Genomic DNA, 12037 nt, shown 5'->3' on the forward strand with positions numbered 1-12037 from the left:
CCTATAGAATCGGGACATCTCGTCACCCTGTGAAGGCCTGGCCCCTTGATTTCCGTTGGGATTTCGGGAAGGGGTGTGTGTGCGCACAGGCAGGATCACTGCATTGGAAGGGCTGTGCTCTGGGATGTTGCTTTTGTTTGTGTTTTTATAAGTGTCTGAAAAGCCCTGTGCCTCTGACCCATGGAAGCAAATAGGAGAGGAGAGAAAGGGAGCCGCAAGGGAGGGGATATACTCGCTGAGCCTGTCAAGCTAAACTAAGTCTCTGAAGTGTCCAGCTGTATCAGTTGATCAAATTGTACGTGGACATTCAGAAGGTGTTAAAAAGAAGAAAATCTAGAAATGCAAAATGCTACGTTAATAGCATCTTACATAAAAGAATCTCAGAGAGCTTTGCATAAGCTGGCCTTATTAGCCCTTGGCAGTAAATATTGTACACAATAAAATTAAGACTCTATCCCCACGCCCCCATCACTAGTGCAATGAATTGAGATAAGGATTTTTTGTTTCTTATTATTGAAAAGCAGAAAATATGTCACTTGTCCTTGTCTCGCTGAAATCTGCCCTGCCTCTGTTAAGACGAAGCAGCAGCATGTACAGAAAATGATGAAAGAATGGTTTCAAAATAAATAAGAAGCCTACTTCTGAATGGCTCCACTGTATATGAGGAGACAGCATGTAACTACAAAATGGAGAAGAGAAAACCCTGAGGATTTGACAGCCTAAATCAACTATAATATTGCTGAGCCATGGATGCTCTTAGGAGGATGGTGGTGATGGGTTTAATGAAATGTTAATCTAATGTATAGGCCCCCTGATCAATAGTAATAATTCTTTCATAACTTTCAGTGTCACTTTTTCTTGGAACTCTGTTTATGTTGAAACTTTTGTCAGTGCATGTGTTAGGCCAGATCTATACTGCAGACCTATATCAGTATATCTACATTGCTCAGGGGTTGGAAAAATCCACACCCCTGAGTAACAGAGTTATACCTATCTAACCCCTGTGCAGACAGCGCTGTGTTGGCAGGAGAGCTTCTGCTAACATACCTACCACCTCTTGGGGAGGTGAGATTATGCCAATGGGAGAAACTCCTGTTGGTATAATAGCATCTTCGTATACAGCACTACTGCAGTGCAGCTGCACCTCTATACAGTGCACAATGTACAGCTGCGCTGCTGTAGTGCTGTACGAAAAGACAAGCCCTTAGCATACTGGCCAGTTTGACACCTCATTTTCCTTGAGCACTGCTTTTGTTCTTGAGGCCACTATCTCTCCTTGGATCTTTGTTTCCTCTCTCTTTTAAGGGGAAAGGGTGTAGTAGCAAACATATTTTCAAGTCTAATGTAAACTTAACTGATCTTTCACCCTTTCTTCCACTCTAGAGCTAACACTTCAGGGTCCAGAATCACAAATATTTGACAACAGGTGAATTGCTGTTCTGAATCTGAGTTCTTAATAGTAAAGTGGTGAACGTCTGGCTTGTCTTGACAGCATTTCTTTTGGTACGAAGTGTTACATTTGGAATTTTTGTTTTACTTTTGTCTGTACTATAACAATTTCTTTTTGCTAGATTCTATTGTGACTAACTGATTAAACTTACAATTAGGTTTGTATGCTTTGATTCCACTTACAGTGGAACAGATAAAACTTTCATGCAGATTCTTGGGCTGTGTCTACACTACAGAAACTGCTGATTGACACTGGTGTTAAATGCAGTTGCCCCTTCTCAATCTGTCAAGTGTCTGGCATGCTTTGCTGCACCTGTTGAACTCAGCAGAATCCATACTAGTCGGACAAGTGCTTTTAGTTGCAGATGTGAGTCACTGCACTTTCTGTAGTATAGACAGTCTTGCATTCAAAAGTTGTCCAGCTTAACTGTTCTGGCTTTGAAAAACAATGATAAGTTTACCTTTTAGTTACAGAAAAACAAAGCATCATGTTTCTTGGCTCCTTGATTTTTAGACCCATATCTGCTTCCTACCCTATATATTTGGTGTTACCAGACTTTTACGCTAAACATTACTTGCATTAAAAAAATAAAAAAGCTGACTAATGAAATTGAGTTAAGACTTCATCCATCTGGTCTAAAATGGCACCATCTCATGTTATGCTTCTTATGTTACTAATTACTCATCTTTATTCTTCTCTCCCATACAAATGGCCTTGGCATGCTGAAGAGATACAAACTACTGGCCTCTTAACTGGAGCTTGAATCTAACATGTATAGCAGAGGGAAACCAATTGGATTGTCTTATCTGAACACAATCAGTCTTGCAGCACCATTTATAATAACTTTGTGTGGTTTGGCAGTGTACTGTAGATAGCTCGCTCATGAGCGTTTCCAGGGAGTAAATTAAGCTAGCATAGCACCTAGAGCGGTGAGTTGCTTTCTGGCCAAATTTGATATTATAGTTGGTCTTATCAGTTGAGTTTCCCTGAGTGTGGTCACTGAAGTTATCTTGAACTGAAATACACCTCTACCCCAATATAACGCTGTTTGCAGGAGCCAAAAAATCTTACTGTGTTATAGGTGAAACACTTCCTTTGATCCACCAGAGCGCGCAGCCCCACCCCCCTGGATCGCTGCTTTACCGCGTTATATCCAAATTCATGTTGTATTGGGTCGCGTTATATCGGGGTAGAGGTGTATAAGGAATTTCAGTTTCCATAGATCCTAATTCTTAATCTTCTCAAAAAGATGTTTCAGCAAACAAAACAAAATTCTATCTGTATGGAACCCTTTCCAGTTAAAAGTGCTTATGATCTTTTTTCCCCATTCATGGAATGATAAAGCTATTGCCCTCTGTCATAGTTCTTTCACAAAATGAAACTGTTTGCTGCACATTCCACTATTAGTTTTATTTTTTCTTTTGGTTTCCATCCGCAGAAAGACTCTTTGTTTTGAAGTCTTAATTGATGTTTTGCTTATTTATGAAACTATTACTGAGTTGTTGGATTAGGAACTGTAGTCTTCAGGGGAAATGTGTAAATAAGGTATTCCTGTTAACTATAGTGTATTTATCGCTGAATTACTAATATTGGTGGAAGCATCATGCTACAATTTTTCTTAAAAAGTTGTATTTAGTTCTCTTTCCTTTGTCCCCTTGCTTATTAAAACATCAACGCAATGGTGCTCCTCATTGCTTATTTCTCATCATCTTAGTTATTTCAGTCAAAAACTGTTGAACTTGTGCACTAGATATTTCTTCTCATATTTTAAAAGTATCTATGTTGCCAGTCTTACTTTCCTGTGTACATTTAATGTAGAGGGTTTTTTTTTTTTGAAAGACTTGCTGACTGTCAACACTTGAAGCCATTGGTTCATTGATGAGAGAAGGTGGCCCTGTGGCTGTTCTTCCTGCTTTAAATAGCTAGGTGAAGAACCCTAAAAAATCACTGGAAGCAGCGGAACCTTCAATTTCATCATCTCTAAGATTTTTTCCCCACCATCTGTAGTGACATGCTTCCAACAGTCATTCTCCCTGCCTACTGTCACCCCTCAAGAAATTTAATGTTAAGACTCTGCACGAAATTTGTGTGCATTTGTGTGTGATTATTAAAAACAAAAAAAGAACTTAAATGTTTTGAGTACCTAAAGGACGAGTATGGAGAGAACTAGTTGTTCTTGTTTTATCTCCACAGAACAGGGTACAGTACACAGATCTTATAGAAAAACTAAGGAGGTTAGGGTGGGGTGGGAGGTAGAATCTTTTATTTGTTATTGGAAGCAAGAATCCACTTGGCATTTTAAGGGAAAACTCAATTTTACCAGTGCAGTTGCTTCAAGAGGCTAAAATTACAACTTCTTCTGTGTCTCTGATTGCCCTATTCAGTTTTATTTCAATGCAGCTGAAGACGCATTCATTCACCAGATGTAGGAACATTTCCTGATCCACAGAATAAGTATAGGAAATACTCCCAACTAAAATTTGAAACTTGTAAAATTGTGAAGCTCTTATTTGTTGTGGACCATGTTTGTTTTTTTGTTTGTTTAATTTTTTTGAGTAGGATTACAGATAAGCAGTAATGCTAAGTATCCTGTGAAAGTGAGAAGGGATGGGAGAAAAACTATATGAAAAGTTACCAATAACTTTTCTGAGCAGGGCAAAAGTTAAAGTGAACATAGCACTAATATGTTGCCATATGCTGAGTGCAGGTCCCATTGTATATCTTTTCTATCTGTAAAACTAGACAAGAGAACAATAAATCTTTTTTAGTACTGAATATTGTAGTAGTGAGATGTAAAATGTGTACAATAAACTTTATAGATAGGCACATGAAGTGTACATTATTTCAATATAAGAAATAATTGTATAATCAAAGACTAACAGATGAAGTATCTTTTTGGTGTTTTGATGTATTAGGAGGAGATTTCCTTGTTATTGCTACAGTTAATCCTGGGGGAATTCTGTGCCAAAAAATTTAAAAAATCTATGCACAATATTTTAAAATTCTGCAAAATTCTGCATATTTACCAAAATAACACAATGTAATCACACCGGTTTTAATTATTTTGGTAATTTATTTCAAAATACCAGTCAGCATGTCTGTAACAATACAGACAACAAAAATGATCCAGGAAATGTTTTTTTGACAAATGGATTCCTTACTAGGCATATTAATCCAGAACTTTAAGTAATAATTCATTGAAATTACAATACAGACATGTATTTCCGCACCCCTCAGAAGCAGTGCAAAGGCTTGGGGGAGTCGGGTAACGGAGGATCTGAGGGAGAGGGAAGTAATTGCTGTGAAAGAGCATGTGAACGAACCTGGAGGGTTGTTGGGTGTGGGTAGAAGAAGTATGGAACAGGAGGTTTTTTTGGAGGGGGAGGGATTGTTAGGGAGCTTCCCCCCCTGCAGACCCTGGCTGACCTCTAGCTTCTCTCATTCAGTCATGCACATCTGTCCCTATGTGTCCCTGCATCCCCACTCAGTCACCCTTCCACCCTGACTCAGCCAGCTCCCCATCCTCATGTGTCTCTGCACCCCCTTCTCTGTCCATATACATGCTTCAGGGAAAGTCTACACTTAAAATGCTGCATTGGTGCAGCATGTAGGGTCCTAGAGCCCAGGCTCCAGCCTGATTGTGGAAGTCTGCATAGCAATGAAACGTCCCTGCAGCCCAAGCCCCGCAAGCCCAAGTCATCTGGCATGGCCACCGCGGGTGTGTAGTTGCTGTGTAGACATACCCCTAGAGCCCAGGCTTGAATGTCTGTATTGCAGTTTTGCAGCCCCACATCCTGAATCATGTGAGCCAGAGTCAGCTGACATGGGCCAGCTATGAGTGTTTAATGGCAGTGTAGACATACCCTCAGAGACACACGACTCTGACCTGGGACTGGCACAAAGAAATGGAGAGGAAGCAAAGATGATGGCTACAGCATCATGGCTGAAGGGATCCGTGATCTTTGCCAGTCTGAACTCCATCTTACCCTTGGCTTCCCTATGCTAACTGAAGGATTTTCAGATTGTCTATGTCAAGTGATTAATAAATTGTTACCTTCTTTTGAAAAGGTTGCCTGGTGTCAGTGCAAGTTCTTACTGAGAGCATTGTGTCTTGAGTGAAAACTAAGCCTTCTCTGGCAGTCTGGCTTGACTGGACTTGCTTCAGGGAGCCAAGGAGAAGGATTGCTGGCGCCCAAGGACTCAGTTTCCAAGTCATGAAGGCCACGGACCTGTGCCTGGGGAACCGTGTGGATTCTTGGGGTCTGGCATGCTAACGGGGTCACTTGCAAGGGGCTAGTTACAGGCTGGGGTGTAAATCAGACACTAGCCAAGATGAATTTTCAGCCAGCTAGTTTCCGCCGGAGCTTAGTGGCTCGTGGCGATATGCTTTGGCCAGGAAACCTGACCCACTCCCAGGCACTGTAAATTTGAAACCTACCCTTAGCAGAAAATGAAATATGGGCATTTTGCTAATATCTGCCTCTGTCAAGGAAAGTTTTATTTTGAGAATGTGTAGTTTGAGCATGGCAGATAATTCAGAAGGTGCTCAAACTGTTTTCCAAAAGAAAAATTACAGATATGAATGCTTGCTAGGAGGGATCGGGGGATTGAGGGAGAATAGAGGAGAGGGGATTGCGGCTGAGGGATGGGGGGATTATGGGGATGGGTGGTATGGTTGGAGGGCCTCAGGTCAGGGGGAGGGGATGGGAATTGGGGGAGTGGGAGAAGCATATGAGACACTTGGGGGGACCTGGGGATAGATTGCAGGGAGAGTGGGGGACCCTATCAGTCCCACATTCTCCTTTCCCATGTGTATGCTGAGATCTGGTGGGAGGCCACTTTCCTGGCCCATCTGAGCTGGGATCTCGGGTGGGCATGGAAGGTAATGTAATTTAACCCCCCTGAAAACCAGGAAATACAAAGTTAAGATACATGCTGTCCCCGCTTACCATGCCCAATTTTGGATCAACTGGTCATCTAACAAGATCACAGATCGAGATGGTAAGGCTGTAGGTAATATGTACGTTTCTCTGGGCAGGTCTACACTATGGGACTAAGTCGACCTAAGTTACACAACTCCAGCTACGTGAATAATGTAGCTGGAGTCGACGTACCTTAGGTCTACTTATTGCGGTGTCTACACCACGCTGGGTCAACAGGAGAAAGTCTTCCATTAACTTACCTTATGCTTCTTGTTCCGGTGGAGTACCAGAGTCAACAGGAGAGTGATCAGTGGTCTATTTAGACCCAGTGAATTGTTCCCTGGTGGATTGATCTCCACGTATTGATCCCAGTAAGTGGAGACAAGCCCTCTGAGTCTGACTACTCCATTGTTGTTATTGGAGAAGTGTATATTTTGCCTGCAGCCTTACCACCTGTTTCTATGATCTTGTCTGATCTCATAAAGTGATTGATCCAAATTTGGGCCTGGTTAGTTCTTGCAGGGAAAATCCAGGTGTTGCAGCAAGTGGAGATGATGATTGAGTAGCTGGAACAGCATACTTCCCCCTCAGAGTCAGTACTTATTAATGCCTTGGCATGGTGCTAAAAGGGTCTTCATGCTGCCTCTTGGATGGGACTGAAAACCAGTGTTCTTGCCACATGTGGCAATTATTGCATTTATTTGTATTGCAGTAGCATCCACAATGTTAGATGCTTTCCAAACATAAGAAGACATGGTCTCTGCCCAAAGAAGCCTAAAGTTCCTATGACTCTTTCACTACAATAGAGATGTTAGCTTCTGTACCTTGTCCAGTTTCCAACCAGGGTACAGACTAAATGCTTACATTTCATTGTCACTGTGGTTTCATGAGATTCCTCAATAAAATACCTGCCCATATTTGAAATTGGTCCAAAGGAACAACAGCCCATACTTTCTAGAGGGGCTAACGGAGTAAGAATTACCTTCCTCTCATTAGAATTTTATGAGTTGAAGAGGATGGCTGGAGAATGTGTTAAATAATTAGTGGAAAGAGTTGAATTCTAGAGTTCCCTGACAGCAGGTGAGCACTCACCAGGACTATTTTATACAAATATTTAAAGACCAAGGTTTCTACATCATGAAGAGCTCTTAAACTCTTTTGAACAGTTTTGCAAAAAGGTGCCAGTTTGCAGTTAGTCTAAAGCAGTTTAGTGTTGGCCTCTTTATCATATGTCTAGCATTTTTCCTCTGCAATGACAAATTTTATCTGCTACAGTGAAGGCAAGTGTGCTTTGATACAAATTTTATTACTCTTGTGGGCTAGAAATATTTTTGGCAATTGTGGTATGTTGTCAGGATCCTTGACATCTTAAAGTGCGGTCTTTGTCTATAAATAATGCTAGTGAGTGTTTCCCTTAAGAAGGAAAGACTAGAATCAGCACCTGCACCCATTAGTTACTTAATCAAAATTGCCACACATTTAAGGAATAAATCAGTTTTATTTTCTCTCATGTTTTACTGAAATAAACGTTAGAGGAACAAGATGGATGAGGTAATATGTTTTATTGGACCAACTTCAGTTGGTGAGAGAAACAAGCTTACACAGAGCTCTGTAATATCTTGGAACCAACACGGCTACAACAACACTGCACAAAATAAATGTTGTCCAGTATACATAAGCTTTTGTTTGGTTTCGCATATCAAGCAGTAAACAGTCCATATTGCAAGTTACACTTACGTGATGTACATAATTCATGTGAGATTCTCTCCAAATTTTATGGTACATAAACCAGGAATATGAAAATACCTTGCATTTCTTCTTTTTCTTCAAAACACTTCACAAATGTTAAATAATCCTTATGACAACTCTGTGTAGTAAATGTTGTCTTTGTTTTTATGGATGAAGAAACAATTATTGGCATTGTTATGGTCTATGCTGTTAAGAATGGGATTTTCAAAAGTGCCTGAAGCCTGGTCTACACACAAAACTTTCACCAATATAATTATTTTGTTTAGGGGGTGGGGATTTTTATCAAAAGAGCTATATATTGGTAAAAGCCCTAGTATGGATGCAGTTATATCATTATAAAAGTGCTTATACCAGTGTAGCTCATTCCTCATGCCATACAAGAATAAGATGTATTATATTCCAGCAGCTCCCATTGGCCCAGAGCAGAGAACCGCAGCCAGTGGGAGCCGCGATTGGCCGGACCTGCGGACACGGCAGGTAAACAAACTGGCCTGGCCCACCAGGGGCTTTCCCTACACAAGCGACGTCCCAAGTTTGGGAAACGCTGCTTTAGAGGATACATGCTATTGACTAACAGTGGGATTTGTGCTTCTAAGTCACCTAGGCACCCTAAAGCTAGAGATTGATGATATGCTGTTGGGTGTACCGACTTTGTCACCTCAGAAAACTTACCTTCTGAGTTTGGTCTCCTTCTAACTCTCACTTTGCTCACAATGCAAAATCATCACAATTCAACATTATTGGTGGCCTCAGTTTGAGGCCAAGCACAATTGTAGTACAGGGTGTGACATCTCAGTAGTGTATTTGCAGAGCACCTGCACACTAAATGTGTTGGCTTCGGTTAAACCTAATCTCTCGCTTTCCTGAACACCAAATTTTCACAGAAATAGAGTCAGGATAGTTTCAGCTGATAAGTCAAGCGTAACAGTTTAAACCTGATTTCAGAGGCAGGCAAAGGAAATGGATCCTGATGTTGTCCTTGCGAGCCATTTTGGCTAGAAAAGTTCAGACCACACTTTCCTAAACAGAAGCTGATTGCATGGCTTGTCTTGTTTTTAGTAATATTTATTTGTTGTTCATTTTCTGAGGTCTGCATCTGTATTTGTGCTAGAGTTGTATATCTCTAATCATCCTTACATCATGAAAAATGTACCTGGGATGAGGGAAATAATTCACTGTTAGAAATATATACATTTCTCTGATAACTAGCATTACAACCAATATTGACCTTACATCTGTTTAAAAGTTTAGATTATTAAAACTGAAATTTATTTTTAAACCATGTATGCTTTTTTATTTTATTTTATTGCAACTTCACTCAGTTTTAACAGTAAAAACTAAACTGGCCAGTTTCATTCTCTAATTAACAGCACACTGCTAAGATGGTTCGACTTCCACTGCTCCCAAAGAATGTTTAAAACTTTTCATTCTCTCCTCCTGAGCTGTCCATCAAAAGTCTAAAACAAACAAATAAAAACCCCATGAAAAAACAATCCTTTAAATCATGGTATTGTAAAATAATTCTGAAAATATCGTGGATAGACTAAATAACCATTGAAAAACTATTGGAGATTATTGAAACTCAGCAAACACTAGTCAGAGAGATCTTATGAAAAGAAATATTAAGAGATTCTGCTGGCAATGCATGTTTATGGGCACTGAAAGGGAAATTTAATGTCAGAAGAACCTAAGTCAGAAAAAGAAGATCTTGGATGGACTATGTGGTATACTGGGTGGATCAAAAGAATTATTCATCCACAAAGAGATTACCAGAGGATTGTACAGAAGGAGCTCCTATGGCTGCAAAACACCTCGGCCCTGCCCAGTAATGGAAATGCTACATAAGAAGAAGGGAGGCCCTTATTACAGAAAATGTGGATCCTAACTGAATGTCACTTTTTATAAAGTAAATCTGCACAGTACTTTGGAAAGTAACTTTCATGGCTTTGTGGGATGTAAAGGAATCTTCAGTCTTACTGGGAAAATTGAGTTTACTTGTTTGTTGCCAGGGATACACTTGTCATGGTTATCTGGCATCCCTGATAGTGTCTTTCTTATTGCAAGTATTTCACAGTGGCAGTCTGACAGACAGCAAGCATTCATCAGTGAGATACAATAGCTGCTGTAAGCAACCCATCCTGTTTACTCAGTTGTTGAAAGTGATGATGAAGGTGCTTCTTCCAATTCCTCCTGCCCCCATCCCAAATGTGTATATATATATCCAAATGCCAATCTCAAATGTTGTTCAAGGGCATAATGATGTCAATTGTTTTCACTCTTTCCTTTGCTTGGTATGCAACATATGGTGGATCAGTGCTTGAAGCCTCTGCTCCCAGTCAAGGCAGTGTGCCTAACCTTTCGCGATGATTGGAAGGAAAGGAGTACTTTGTAATAGACTGTAGTAAGCATTCTGACACCAATTTAGAAGCAGCCTTGATGGGTTCCAAAGGGAACCACAAACCATCTGGAAGGTTAGTCTTTGAAATATGGCACTGGCTTGGAGAAGGAAGGGAAGAAAGGACCTGGGGAGTGGGGAGCGGTTGTCAAAAGTTCCCTCAGTTTACTGCAGTTAGCATTGCCTTTGAAACTAAACTCTGATTAAAACTGGTATTTCATATCCTCCTGCTCATCACAACTACATCCGTATCTGTGAATTGAGGAACGTCCCTTTGCCATACCATTAGTTTGGGAGCCTAATGACAAGAGTGAGGTGAGTTTTTTTCATATGGCTTTACAGTTGGTTTAAAAAGCAGAAAACTAACTTCATTATTTAAAATATCTTTCAGTCTGATACAGTTTTGCCTAAATAGCTAAATGATGTTTTAAACTGACCTTTAAGCAAGATGCAAGCAGGTGATCTACTGTATGGAATTCTGGCTAACATTTCATTTAGTGTAAATATGAAGGCCCTCTTTAAAATGTGGCTGCCTCCAAGCTTATGTCTTTTATTTCAAATGCAGCTTAATTTGTTTAGAGAGAATTTCTACTGTATGAAATTTGTGGGGTGGGACAGAGGTGGTGCTGCTGGCTTTTAAAATGACAGAGTCAAGCTGAAAGTGCTTAAAAATTGTCTTAAGAATATTTAGGACCCATCATTTTCAGTTTTTATTTTATTTATTTTTTTCCCTGGAATTTATCAGTGTTTTTTACCTCAAAAACAAAAACAGGTGAAAATCAGTGCAAAAAACTATTAATATTTTTTTCTGGATAAATATCAAGGTTTCTTTTGGTGGACAGAAAGATGGGGGGAAAAGTATTCAGTAGATTAATGCTTTGAATTCCTGTCATCAATATGTTTTGCTGCAGAACTAAAACAGAACTCAAAACAAGTTACCTCTGAGTTTTAGAAAACAATACATCTCTAATCCCCAAGTAAAACTTCTCATTTGAATAAACAGTTTACTATTGTAGAAACTATTAGCCTATAAATATTTACATTTAATACTTGGGCCACACCATTTGCAGCGCGTACACTCAACTTTATCCTTATCTCCTATTTTTTGTATTTTTAAAACTTTTGAATACTTCCTTGTGTTCTGAAACACATTCTGATACAGATTTTTGTTTTCTTCTCATTTTAGTGTGTGAAATCTATAAACCATTATTATTGCTCCGTGTTTGTCACAGAGGTCGCGGAAGTCACAGATTCCGTGACTTTCCATGACCTCAGTGGCTTGCAGCCTTGGGGTCAGCCACACTGACCCCTGGGCCGCCAAAGCAGCTAGTTCCGGGGCCAGCTACTCAGGTGGCCTCGGGGACAGCCACACTGGCCACCCCCCACCAGTGATCACCTGATGATTTAGTCAGGGGTATATAGTACAAGTCATAGACAGGTCACAGGGCTGTGAATTTTTGTTTATTGCCTGTGACCTGTCCATGACTTTTACTAAAAATACCCCTGACTAAATCATAGCCT

General features: G+C 40.2%; 1 protein-coding gene across 5 annotated transcripts in view; it reads left to right on the forward strand.

The window, feature by feature from the left end:
- AGPAT3 (1-acylglycerol-3-phosphate O-acyltransferase 3) overlaps positions 1-12037 on the forward strand; it is a 154645-nt gene that overhangs the window by 1197 nt on the left and 141411 nt on the right. For 3 of the 5 annotated variants that reach the window (XM_050936675.1, XM_050936672.1, XM_050936673.1), the window contains exon 2: positions 1384-1467. The exons of 1 other annotated variant lie outside the window; for it this stretch is intronic. The gene's annotated coding sequence lies outside the window, so the exon portion shown is untranslated. Of the gene's footprint in view, positions 1-1383; positions 1468-12037 lie in introns of those variants that run through there. One more of the 5 variants, XM_050936678.1, reaches the window with a different exon arrangement.

The sequence above is a fragment of the Gopherus flavomarginatus genome, chromosome 1 (genome assembly GCF_025201925.1).
Source record: "Gopherus flavomarginatus isolate rGopFla2 chromosome 1, rGopFla2.mat.asm, whole genome shotgun sequence".
NCBI classification, from domain to species: domain Eukaryota; kingdom Metazoa; phylum Chordata; order Testudines; family Testudinidae; genus Gopherus; species Gopherus flavomarginatus.